This window comes from Rattus rattus, chromosome 13, assembly GCF_011064425.1.
Source record: "Rattus rattus isolate New Zealand chromosome 13, Rrattus_CSIRO_v1, whole genome shotgun sequence".
NCBI classification, from domain to species: domain Eukaryota; kingdom Metazoa; phylum Chordata; class Mammalia; order Rodentia; family Muridae; genus Rattus; species Rattus rattus.
In genome coordinates, this window is record NC_046166.1 from 59962240 (window position 1) to 59975463 (window position 13224).

General features: G+C 41.4%; 1 pseudogene; it reads left to right on the forward strand.

The window, feature by feature from the left end:
• Positions 1–5161: 5161 nt before the first annotated feature.
• Positions 5162–5289, forward strand: LOC116915156 (annotated as a pseudogene).
• Positions 5290–13224: the final 7935 nt, after the last annotated feature.

The following is a 13224-nucleotide window of genomic DNA, read 5'->3' on the forward strand; positions in this document are numbered from 1 at the left end:
TGACCCAGCTGAGCTCACTTCAGATCACAGAAACAGGTGATCTGCAGGCAAAGGCATAATGGGTACCAGGGAAAGGGTGTGACTTGGGAGCCTCCGTGGAGCTGGAACTAAGCCTTGCACCAAGCAGGCAGTCCCATGTAATGCTTGAAGGAGTTAGAAATACAAGAAATTAAGCTATCCCAGTGGGCCTCTCCAGTCCCAAACTGATCAAATTGTATAATGGGGTATCCAGCAAAAGGAAACTTAAATCATATGACTCACGGGTGGCATGTAACGGACTTAAAAGTAAGAAGACCTGGATTTGGGTCTCAGTTTGGTATTCTGTAGGTGCTCTGTTCTGAGCCTCAGAGCTATTCAAATAGGAATGAAACAGTGGATCGGAATCTTGGAGAATCATCCTCAGCCATTTTTCTTTCTTTACCACCTCTTCTTTCCTGCCCTAAAGCGTGTGGATGTAGACTCCGCCTCTCTCTTGCAGCCCACCTGTCTATATCCTTCCTCACTTCCCTGGGTCCTATGTCAGGGACTTGCTATGTCGGATTTGTATTCCCCTAAGAGCTTTCGATGACCTCTGTATCTGCAGTTTCTTCCCCCTTGAATCTAATTTCCCCGTGAAAGTCAGAGGAAGCAGGGAGAAAAGCCCACAGCATGCATTCTAGTTCCCCTACCGTCTAGCAAGGCTCAGGACCCTCCCAATTAGATGTTAGTCTGGTGGGCCATTCATTATGCACACATCCCCAGCACACACTTAGCTCTCTCAGGTCCCATGCATCTTGTTTGTCCTCTTGCCTGTATATTTTTTAATAGTATTTAAAATCATAGTTAAATAAAATATCTGCTTTCATGTTTTATGCAAGTGTCTTAACTACAATACACGCAAATGTATTTGGTATGTTTGCAATGTTTTTCAGCTATCACCACTATCTAATTCAGTTTTTTTTCCAGCACTCCCAACAGAAACTCCTTTGCTGAAGCCATGGGTCCCATCTCCATCCTTAGGTTGTGATGACTTTACACCCCTTTCCCCATGAATGACTCTCGTCTAGAGACTCCAGTTATGTGCAGTCATACATGATTTCTCCTTCCGTGTCTGGTGTATTTCTCTTAGAATAAAGTTTTCAAGACTCATTGATGGTATAGCATGTCCTCACCAACATTTACTATTTTGACCTTATACAGAAAATAAATAGAATTTTTACTTTCTTCACATATATTCATTGTATATATCATGGGTTTTAAAAAGACATTTTGGTTCATATGTATTCTGTATTTTGCCATGCTATTCTCTGTTGCCATTTGCCTGAGTCCCCCCCCCATAGATAGTCTTGCTTTTGCATTCATGTATCTATATATGAGACAAAACATTTATTTGTCTTTCTGGATCTGCATTATTTTGCTTAGTAGAATGCTATTCAGATGAATTAATTTCCTTGCAAATGACATTTCCATTCTTCTTTATGAATAGAGAAAAACTCGATCGCGTACATTTGCCACATGTCTTAGTGTTCTATTGCTGTGAAGAGACACCATGACCATGGCAACCCTCACAAAGAAACACATTTAATTGTGACTCACTTACAGTTTCAGAGGTTTAATAAATTATCAGCATGGTGACATGCAGACACGGTGCTGGATAAGGAGCTGAGAGTTCTACATCAAGATTGGTAGGCAGCAGGAAGAAAGAGTCTGGGCTTTGCTTGGACTTCTGAAACCTCAAAGCCACGCCCCCAAAGACACACTTGCTTCAACAAGGCCAAAACTACTCCAACGAGGCCACACCCCCAAATCCCTCTCAAGTCACACCACTCCCTAATGACCAAGCATTCAAACATATGAGCCTATGGAGGCCATTCTTACTCCAACAACCACATCACATTTTAAAAATCAACTAATCTATTGGTGGGTATCTAGACTGATTCCATTACCAATACTATTATAAGCAGTGCTATAAGAAATACACAGGGATAGTCAGATAATATGCTGACTTGGATTCTTGGAAGGTATATTCCCAGAAGTGGTAGGGCTAGATCATAAAAACATTCATATAGATTCCATAGATGCTAGAGTAATCCCAAAGGCACAGTGTACTGGTTGGTTTTGTGTGTCAACTTGACACAAGCTGGAGTTATCACAGAGAAAGGCGCCTCAGTTGAGGAAATGCCTCCATGAGACCCAGCTGTAAGGCATTTTCTCAATTAGTGATCAAGGGTGGGAGGACCCAGCCTATTGTAGGTGGTGCCATCCCTGTGTTATATAAGAAAGCAAGCTGAGCAAGTCAGGAGAAGCAGGCCAGTAAGAAACATCCCTCCATGGCCCAGGCATCAGTCCCTGCTTCCTGACCTGCTTGAGTTCCAGTCCTGACTTCCTTTGGTGATGAACAGCAATGTGGAAGTGTAAGCTGAATAAACCCTTTCCTCCCCAGTTTGCTTCTTGGTCATGATGCTTGTGCAGGAATAGAAACCCTGACTAAGACAGCCAGTGTGAATCCTTTCTATTATTTGTTTTCTTAATGATCGTCATTCTGATTGTGGGGATATGGGACCTACATGTTTTTAAATTTTATTTCCTGGATAGTCAGTATGACAACGAACACTTCAAACATGTTTATTGTCCATTTGTGTTCATCCTTTGAGAACTGTATATTGACCTCATTATCTCATTCATTGGTTGGATTTGAATTTTGTTATTTTTGATATTTAGCTTTCTGAGTTCTTTATATATAATACAGACTAATCTTTTGTCAGACATACAGCTAAAGCAAGGATTCTCTCCCAGTCTCTAGGCTATCTCTTCACTTAATTGCTTCCTTAACTATGCAGGAGCTTTTCATTTTATTTTAATTCTGTTTGTCACTTTTTGTTATTATCCCCTGAACTCTCGGAGTCTTCTTCAGAAAACACTTGACCGTGAATACATCTTCAATAATTTTGCCTGTCCTCCCTCCGGCACTTTCAGTTTGTGGAATTACATTGAGGTCTTTGATCCAATTTGAACTTAACTTTTGTACAATGGCGGGAATAGGAATCTAATTCCATTCTTCTACATGTGGGTATCAGTGTCTGAGCATTAATTTGTTGAAGAAAAGAAAGAAGTTTCTTTTCTCCAACGTTTGTGTCTTTATCAAAACATCTTTATCAAAACCCAGGGGCTAAAGATATGTAATTCACTTCTAGCTCCCATTCTCTTCTGGGGCCCAGTTTTGGTGCCAGCACCATATTACTTTTGTTACTATGGCATTGAGGTGATGATGATCTGTTCTTTCTGTTTAAGTCGTTCATAAATTTCAAGAATAATTTTCTATTCATGGGTGGCATTTCCTTTGACTTCAGATGGGGATTAAAGTGGATATGTAGATTGCCTTTTGAAAATGTAGCCATCTTCACCATAAAAGTTCTGCTAATCCAGTATCAGGGGAGGTCATTCCATCTTCTAGTGTCTCCATCAGGTTCTTTAATTGAGCACTTAGAAACTTTGCTGTAGACATATTTCTCTTCCTTGGCTAGACTTATACTTAAGTATTTGAATTATTTGCTTATGCTTTGATGATGCTTCCGTGAGATTTCCCCGGAGTCTCTCCTCAGCGTGTTCATTATTGACATTTACAAAAGCGACCGCTTTTTTACACGTTGACTTTGCATCTCGTTACTTTGAAGAAAGTGTTTATTAGTTTTCCAGTGGAGTCATGAGCATCTCTTGTGTACAGGATCATATTCTGTAGATTGGATAATTTGACTTCTTTCCCATTTGAAGGCTTTTATTTTTTCCTCTTGTATGACTTCTCTAGCTCAGAGTTCAAACATCTATTGAATAAAAAGTGGAGAATGGAGGCATCCATAATTCATTCTTGATTTTAGAGGCAATGATTTGCATTTTTCCTATAATATAGAACTGTAGTTATAGAGTATGTATGGTATGATGGATTTGTTTGCACATAACCTTTATTGTTTGAGCCATGTTCCTTCTATTCTTAGTTTCTTCATTGCTTTTAATTACCGGGAGATGTTGAACTCTATCAAAGGTCTTTTCTGCACTGATGGAAATGATCGTGTGATCCCTGCTTGTTATATTATAACCTTCCTTAAGTTTATATTTATGTGATATATTTAATGACTTGCGTATTTGAACTATTCTCCAGTCTTTGTCCTGAAGCCAACTTGGTCATGGAAAATGATAGTTTCAGTGTGCTACTGAATTTGATTTATAGACATTTTGTTGAGATTCTTTGCATCTATGTTTCTATGGTTATAAAGAAGATATGATCTTTAATTTTTTGTGTTGTACCCTTGATAGCTTTAGGTAGAACAATACTGAATCCGTGAAATGAGGTTGGTAGGGCTTCTTCCTTATACACATTTGGAGAAGTTTCAAGGAGTTCTCTCACGGTCTTGGGGATATCAGCAGTAAATCCATCCAAGCCTGGCATATTTTTAAAATTTTTAGAGAGTTTATTATGCTTTAATGCTTGTTACAAAAGCTTTAGTTGTGTGTTCATCAGGTTTAATTTTGGTGAGACATATGAGGCTAGCAATGTATCCATTTCTCAAGATTTTTCCAATTTATTTGAATATAGATTTTCAAGTTATCCCCTAACGATCCTCTAACATCCCTTAGTATTTATTTTATTGCTTCTGTTTTCATGTCTTAATTTTATTGATTTGGGTCTTCTTTAATTCTTTGGCTAGTTTGCTTAAGGGGATTTTTCAGTTTGTTCATGTTTTCAAAGAATCAACTGTTTGATCGATGTTTTATATTATCTTCTAGTTTCTATTTCTTTAATTTCTCCCTGATTTTTTCATTATTTATTTCTTCTACTCCCTTTGAATTTAGCTTCTTCTTCTTTTTCTAACACCCTGAGTTACATCATTATTCTTTTGAAAGCTGTCTAACATTTTAATTTAGGCATTTATAGCCATCAGTGACCATCTTAGAATTGTTTTCATCCTGCAGGTCTTTTTTTTTTTTGTTGTTATTTTTTTTTTTTTCGGAGCTGGGGATCGAACCCAGGGCCTTGCGCTTCCTAGGCAAACGCTCTACCACTGAGCTAAATCCCCAACCCCATCCTGCAGGTCTTATATGTCATAGTTTTATTTTATTCGGTTACAGGACTTTCAGATTCCATCCTGATCTTTCTGATAAACTATCAGGTGAGTGTATGTTGTTCAGCTTTGCGCAGTGGCAGTATTGTAGCCAATGAGGTTTATCCGAGGCACGATTATTGCTAAGAGTATGTTATTCAGTCCCTTTGGGTCTGTATGCTTTTGTAGTTTCTTTTTGCTTTGTAGTTCAGGATTTTATTCAGGAGGTACTGTAGTGCAGGGACATAGATAACATGCAGAAACGCTCTTTATCACAAATACAGCAAGGAAGAGAAAGTATAGCTAAGGTCCAGATAGAACCCAGGACATAGGAAACATGAGAAAAGATCACAGAAGTGGGATTTCACTTAAACCAAGTTGTCAGGGCTCTTCCTCAAGGCAGGCATGATCAAATATCAAGAGTGGAGCATTCTCGCTAACCTGACTTAGGACTCTTGCTCCAATGGAGTTGTACGAACATAAAGTTGAATCCTAAGTTCCAGGCTTACTTGAGAAGAGGAGCCAAGCAAAGCTAGGCCAGAGACAGAAAGGCTAAGTCACGTTATTTGCCCCTGCTTTGCAGCTCAACGCAACAGCAGGATGCATGTGCAGATTCCGTCTCTAGGCCTCTCTTATAGGGCAATAGGTACAGAGTCTGTTGCTGTGCAATCCCGACCTTCCTTTGTTGGCTGGTTGGGTTGATGTCTTGTAACAGAAATAGAATCTTTGTGGTCTTTCCATTCCTGTGTTGATCTTTGTCTTGTTTGCTTTGCAACCAATGGGTGGGGCGGTGGTTATTGTTACTCTGTTTTTCTCTCTCTGGATATTGGTAAGACTATAAGGAAGGCCATCCCTCCCATTCCTGCATGCGTTAGAACCTAGCACCTTTAAGCTCTTTACACTGCTCATTCATCTTCCAGAGGCCTAGTGAGACTTGCTCTAGTCTGTAGCTCAGGCTAGATCTCTACCAACTGAAACAGTGACACTCTTACTCAAAGTATTTCTCCTATGACTAGAGAAATGCTAGAGGTCAGATCTCAGAGTCTCCCAACACTTGACCTGAGTTTCCAGATTGGGCTGTGCAAGGAGAGAACCTTTGCCTCCAGAACCACCCGCTACCGGCCATCAGTGGTCTTTCAAAAAGGATTCTTGCCTCTGCCCCACTCAAAATAAGATTTTTGAGGCCATTATATCTGTATCTGGATTCTATGATTCCTATGTTGTAAGCAAATCTGCTCAGAGTCCACCATTAATGGCATTTTTGAATCTGTCCCACTTTGGTTTTTGCTTCTTTTTCTGTTGTCACCAGTACTACAATATCTCCCTCTCCCCTCTCCCCTCTCTCTCCCCCTCCCCCTCTGCCTTTTTTAAATTAATTGATATTGAAGGTACTGAATATATTTCTTATGCTTTTTGTCTTAAGCTGTGGTTTCTACCCTCAGCAGTGCACCCCCCAGCTTTAGAGCTGAGCATAGCTCTTTGGTGCTGAGCCTTCCTGAATGAACTCTGGTCATGAACTTCCTGCAGTTGTACCCATTCAAGTTTCCTTTGCCCCTAACACCTGTGACTTTCTGTGGTTACTCACCTCACAGGATAGGTGACTTTTCTGTTGGTATGATAAGACATCATGACTAAGGCAATTTAAGGAAGACAGAGTTTATTTGGGCTTCTGATTCCATGGGGTCAAAGTTTATCAAGGGCAGGAAAACCTGGTAGCTAGCAGCCGGCACGAGGCCAGGAGCATGAAGCTGAAGGATAGCATCTTTAACTGCAAGCGGGAAGCAAGGAGAGTGACCTGAATGTAGTCTGAGACTTTGAACTCTCAAAGCTTGCCTCACCCCCCAGGGATGTACTTCCTTCAATAAAGTCACACCCTGAAAACCTTCCCAAACAGTGCCACCCACCGGGAACCCAAGACTTTGATCAAATATCTAAGCCTGTGGAGGACATTCTCATTTAAACCACTGCATATGTCTACTGTCTACATATCTCATTTATTCCTTTGATATTAAAGAGACTGATGCATTTCCCTATTTTAAAAATTATCACCATTCTAGAGACAATAAATAGTAACTAGATCACTATGATTTTTAAATTTTATTTTCCTGGAATCTGATAATGTTAAGACATCTTAATATCTTTGAAAAACAATCTATTCAAGTTCTTTGTCCACTTTAAAATCATGCAATCTTTTCACTATTGATTTGTAGATGTTAAACATGTCTTTCTGGATATTAAATCCTGCTTAGATATATAATTTGTAAATATTTTATTCTATTCTCTGGGTTGTCTTTTCAAATTTTTAATAGTATTGTTTGATACATAAAGTTTTAGATTTTGATAAAAATGCAAGTTTTCTGTTTTATTTGTTGCTCACAATTTTGGTGTCATGTCTAAGGGTCTTTCATGAAACCTAGAGTCATAAGTACCTCTTATTTTTCCATCTAAATGTACTACAGTCTTAGATGTTGTATTTAGGTGGCTCATCCAGCTAAAGTTAATGCTCGCATGCAGTGTAAGACACACTCAAGTCTCATTCCTGTACCAGTGAAAATGAAGTTGTTCTTGCACCATTTGTTGATTCTTTCCTCATAGAACGGACTTGGTCATCTTGACATTTCATAGATACCATGTGGACATATCCATTTCCAGATTTGCAATTCCATTTCATTAGGATATATGCGTGTCCTGTATATACTAGTATCACAAATATTTGAAATACTAAGCATTTGTAATAAGTTTTAGATGTAAAAAGTTTCTCTTTTCCCACTGGAGTACCTATCACCTTTTACAAGGCCAGTGCAGCAAACGATTAGCTTTCACTTTGTTGAGATTTTTGTTAGATTCTGAGTCCAGAGGCCAGTGAATAGTACTGGCATTTCCACAATCTCAATTTTTCATTTCATAAACATGGATGTTTGATTCCTTTCAGCAATAGTTTATAGTTTTCAGTGTATAAATCTTTTACTTCCTTATCTAAATTTATTTGGGAATAATTTATTTTTCCCATTCTCATTCTACTGTTTGCTATTTAGAATGATGCTCGTTGAGTTTGAGTTGCTGGGGTTTTTTTTTTGTTGTTGTTTTTTGTTTTTTGTTTTTTTGTTTCATAAATACCCTTAGCAGTGTTGAGTGAATTCTCTTCTGGGTCTCCTGTAATTTATAAACCAATACAATTTTATATTACTGATTAGTGATTAGTTTAGATTTTCCCTTCCATCTTCATGTTTATTCACTCTGATTCTTTGAGTAAAAAAAAAAAAATTTTTTTTCCTGAAGCTTAACTTGAGGAAGTTTGCTTAACTTGCATAAACTTCCTGTTTGAAATCTTGTCCCATGATCATTTGTTCCATAGCTGTGCCCATGGATGGTAGACTCCCTTTAGTGTAGAGCGGAGAGTATCTTGTTTATGTCCCCATTCTCAGAATCTATGGAAGGTTTTCACAAAGAGTACTGGTTGGCAAACAGTCTCTGATATCTCGGCTTCTCAGTGATGCTGAAACTTCCAGCTAAGCTCCCCAACATAGGGTAGCTGCAGCATGAGGGAGTACTCATCCCTATCTGATGTTTGACACCAGGTAGAAACCCCAGTCATTGCAGCAGAGGCTGTGTGGCTGCCCCAGGATGAGTAGACCATGAGACACCAAGGCTGAGAAGAGCTGGCAGTATTCCTACATAGTAAGCATGGGGGTGCCCACCACCAGAATTCTTTACTGGCTGAATCATTTTACGTTTGTTGGAAAACTCTACAAATGTGAGACTGCTCAACTATTTTCTTTGTTTATTGTTAAATGAAATAAAACAAGTAGTGAGCAGATGATGTCTCTGTGCAGAGCACTCTGAGGAACTCCAGCAGGACACAAAGAACACACTTCTCTTTGCCTACTTCTTCACCCATTTGTAATAAGGTGAGGAGAGGAAGGTTTTTCTGGCCAGATTATAGTGTAGGAGATTGCAGTTTCTTATTGCTGCCACAAGTCAGAATAATGAATGCTTACTATGACCCAGAATTGCATATCTTATGGTTCTGCATGGTAGATGTTCACCTTATTTGCTGTGATGGTTTATATATGCTTGGGCCGGTAAGTGGCACTGTTAGAAGGTATGGCCTTGTTGGAGTAGATGTGTCAATGTGACTGTGGGCTTAAGATCCTCATCCTAGTTGCCTTCAGCAACTCCTGTACCATGCCTGCCTGGATGCTGCCATGTTCCCACCTTGATGATACTAGACTGAACCTCTGAACCTGTCTGAATGTTGTCCAATTAAATGTTGTCCTTATAAGAATTGCCTTGGTCATGGTGTCTGCTCACAGCAGTAAGACCCTAACTAAGACACTTGCTAACCACGAGGTGTCTGCGGAAATGTGTTACTCCTGCAGATTCTAGGATAGTCTGCTTCCTGGCCTTTGCCAGTCTTTGCTGGCTGTGAGGATTCCTTTGCCCATGATCCTAGTAATCTCCTAACTCCAACCTCTACTCTTCATCACACCTTCTCTTTCTCTATCTCCTGCTTCCTTCTTTCACTTATGAAAGTCTCTATGATTGCATTGGGCTTGCCTGGGTAAGGGAGGAAAAGCTTCTCCTCCCAACCATCTAATTTTGCCACCCTGGTGATTAAGGCATGAACCCATGGGAAACAAGGGTGTCATTCAGTCCTGTGCTTTCAAGGATAAAGTAGTCTTTCTCTACTAGAGAAGATCCCTTGCCACCATACCCATGGCCAAGTTCTATAGTGAGTCATCCTTCCATGTCAGGATCTCTCTACTGTAGGGTAAGAGAAGTGAGATCTGAAGAGAAATGACTGACTTACCGAAGACGGCATCTCCAGTACTTGGCAGAGTTTGGACTACACAGAAGCTGCCTGACCCCTAGAATGTTAAGATTCAAAGACATGGTGATTGAGAGGTAAAGGGGAACAAGGAAAGACATTATGTAAATGTGTCATTACCCCAGCCTTCTTTCATGACCACACAAAACCTTAGCCATCCAGGCATGAATAACCCTATTTCCAGAGCTTATATAAAAGTAGCTCCTTTTGAAAAAGCCACATATATTTGTCATCTGTGTCTTGTTACCGTCCTTGGAGGGATCCAGGATTTTACCTTTCATCTTCAATTCCTTCCCTTTATGCCTCCAAGTCAGCTACTCCAATGTGCATGATAAAGTTTGAACCATCAGGGAGTTTCTCCTGTACCCAGAAGACCCTCGGGGATTTTGTAAAGTTCCAGGGCTCAGGAAACCCCATATCACCAGCATGCTCAAGTCAGCAGATTGTTTTTCCCCTGAGTTCAGCCATTAGCTCCTGCCTTCTGTCATTCTGTGCCCACACACGGTCTCCATACAGACTTCTAGAAACAGGCCTCCTGCCCACCCTCACCACAGCAATGCTGCTCTCTGCTCAGGAGTGACACCCCTCTCTGCCTGCCACTCCCCCCCGTGTTGTCTGACACTAAGTCGAAGACTGGGGCTGGAATTTTTGTCGTTGCTATGGAAGTGGTATCCAGCTCAACTCAGTCTCCCGAACTTACAGAGTGTCCAAAAACACACACGGCATCTTGCGCTGACACACCACTGACAACCTGCGATGACAGGGATGTACTTTTGAGTGTCATCTTGACAGGAGCAGGAGCCTCTATCTGCCGGCCCACACGCTGGGCCATCTGTCTCCCAAGATTGTGTGCACACCCCTGGCTCGGATCCTGAGCCTGCCTTGCAGGGGGCTCGTCCTTGCCTGGCCTGGCGCCTACAAAGGGTGAGAAGGCAAGAACGTCCCCCATCCCAGTACATGGACTCCTTTTCTAGAGGAAGGTGAGCCAGGGAGGGACGCGAAAAGCTTGGGGTCATCTGTGGCTTTAGCAATGCCAAGGTCACAATGGACATTTCAGCCTGGTGACAGGGAGGGGAGCCAGACCGCCTGCCTTATTTGTGGCCTGAAGGCACAGCTTTGGGATTTCCTTGGCTCTTGGAAAGGCAGCCCTTTGGGGAGGTGCCAGTATTTCCAGGTGGTGTGGGGAGGGCTGCTCACGACACGTGGATTCCTTTGCTTCCTGCCTCCAGCTCCCTCTGTGCGGAAGGATGGAGGAATTCCCGGATTTGGTGGATATCCCAGCCAGCTAATGTCACCAGTTACACAAGATGAAAATCAGGGGCCCAACGTTTGGAGAAGTGGGATGGTGGGCCTGTGATGGGAGAAAGGAAAGATGCAAATAGCATAGAAGAGAAATTCTTTTCACCTTTTCCTGGTCCAGCCAGTTCAATCAGCACCCTAGGTCCCATTCTCTCCCAATTAGGACATGGGGCACAGGTTTCTGTTGCCCAAAGTGCCTACCATTTTGATTTAGTTGAGAAAGGACAAGCTCCTGACACTGATAGGATCAGAGAGCTCTGCTCCTCCACATCCATGGTTCTTTTCATTCTTTATTTTGTACTCTACCAAGGGCTTCCTATGCCCAGTCCATCTGCTAATGGCGTCCCAGGACATTGTAACCTTCTGTATTCTACACTGAGCTAATTATTTTGGGGGGAGTGGGGAATACATCTTCCTTTGAGTTTCTCCCACTTTTCTAGTTGGTTTATATGGGGTTCTTGGCTTTATGCTTGTAACTCTTTCAGAGTCCTGAGGATTCTGTTTGCTGGGCATCAGGCTGAACAATGCCAGCCTCTCCTCTGTGTGGCTGAGCCTTGAAAGCAGCTTCACCCTCAGCATTGAATCCTCCTCTGAACTGGAGGAGACCATCTCCCAACAGCTATTAGCCGAGAAGTATTTGGCTTGGGTCTTCTCCTAAAATACTCCGCACACATGGTGATGGCTGTCAGCTCTAAGAAGATGACTCTTCTTGTCTACATCTGGTACTGAGGCTGTCACAGGCGGGTGGCTTCATGAAGGAAGTGAAGCTTGTGTTGATCAGCTGACGGGACTTAAATGCTGTGGAGAGGTGGGAAAAGGTAGAAGGTGTGATCTGAGCAAGGTGTTGTTTGGCTCAGGTCATTTCCTGATTATCAAAGCCTATGGGTTGAAGGTCAAGCCTTTGTATCAGGTTTTGAATGAGGCAGGTTCATTCCCTTAACTGGAACTAGCCAGGTAAAACCTCGTCCCAGCTAAGCGAATCTTGAAATCTACATACAGGAATCTTCTGGAAATTCATAGGACCTCTTGCTTTAACAATAGCCTGTCTGTGATCTACCTGTTTTTGGGTAATGAACAATCAAGGAGAAAACCTTCAGTAAAACCACCAAAACAAAGGAAAGTATAAGGAGCCAGGGAAACAATTAAGCAGTAAATCTTAGCACACAAAAGCAACGTGATGAACTTTTCAAAACTTCCCCATCTGTATTTTGGGAAGTAAAAAAAAAATTTTTTTGCTGATTCATGATAAAAATAGAATTCACTGGACATTAACATGGTATTTTATACCTGAAAGCTCTGTACGATTTGTCTTGGGCATTGTAGATGTCTTAACAGAAATTCTATCCAATTTGCTACTAAGGAAAGGGCCTAAGTCCAACTGTTCTAGTTCTCATGTTTCTTAAATTTGAGATTGTTGGAAATGAGTATAGTGTTGACCAGCTCGAGTGTGACAGTCACTGGTTATCAGTCAGCAATGAATTGGGGGTTGCAGTATTCCCTAGAGAATGGGGGTCATTGAGTGCCTCTTGGTGATTTTGACAGGTCTCCGGTAGGAGTCTTATGAGACAGAGAAGCACTTCTACCAGGAAGCTGGGATGTGAAGGAGCACTTCTACTAGGGGGCCAGGAGAGGAAGGGGCACCTCAGTCAGGGAGCTTGAGGCACGCACATTTTGAGATATGTGATTTTACAAGAGGTATTTTCATGTGAGCTAGGGATCATTAATCTTAAATATATTGATACAAAGAGAAAAGGAGCATGTGTGTGTGTGTGTGTGTGTGTGTGTGTGTATGTGTGTGTGTGTGTGTGTGTGTGTGTGTGTGTGTGTGTGTGTGTGTGTTGGCAACCATGGCCCAACCATGGTGTTTGAATCCACAGAAGTAGCAATGGCATTGTTTGAAGATTTCATTAAGTCTTTGAAAAGCTTTCTAGGATTATTTGAGGGGATACCTCACAGAGCACCAGTTCTAGCTGATGTCTGTTGGGATATACCTTTCTGCACCCCACATTGCAGGTCATCACC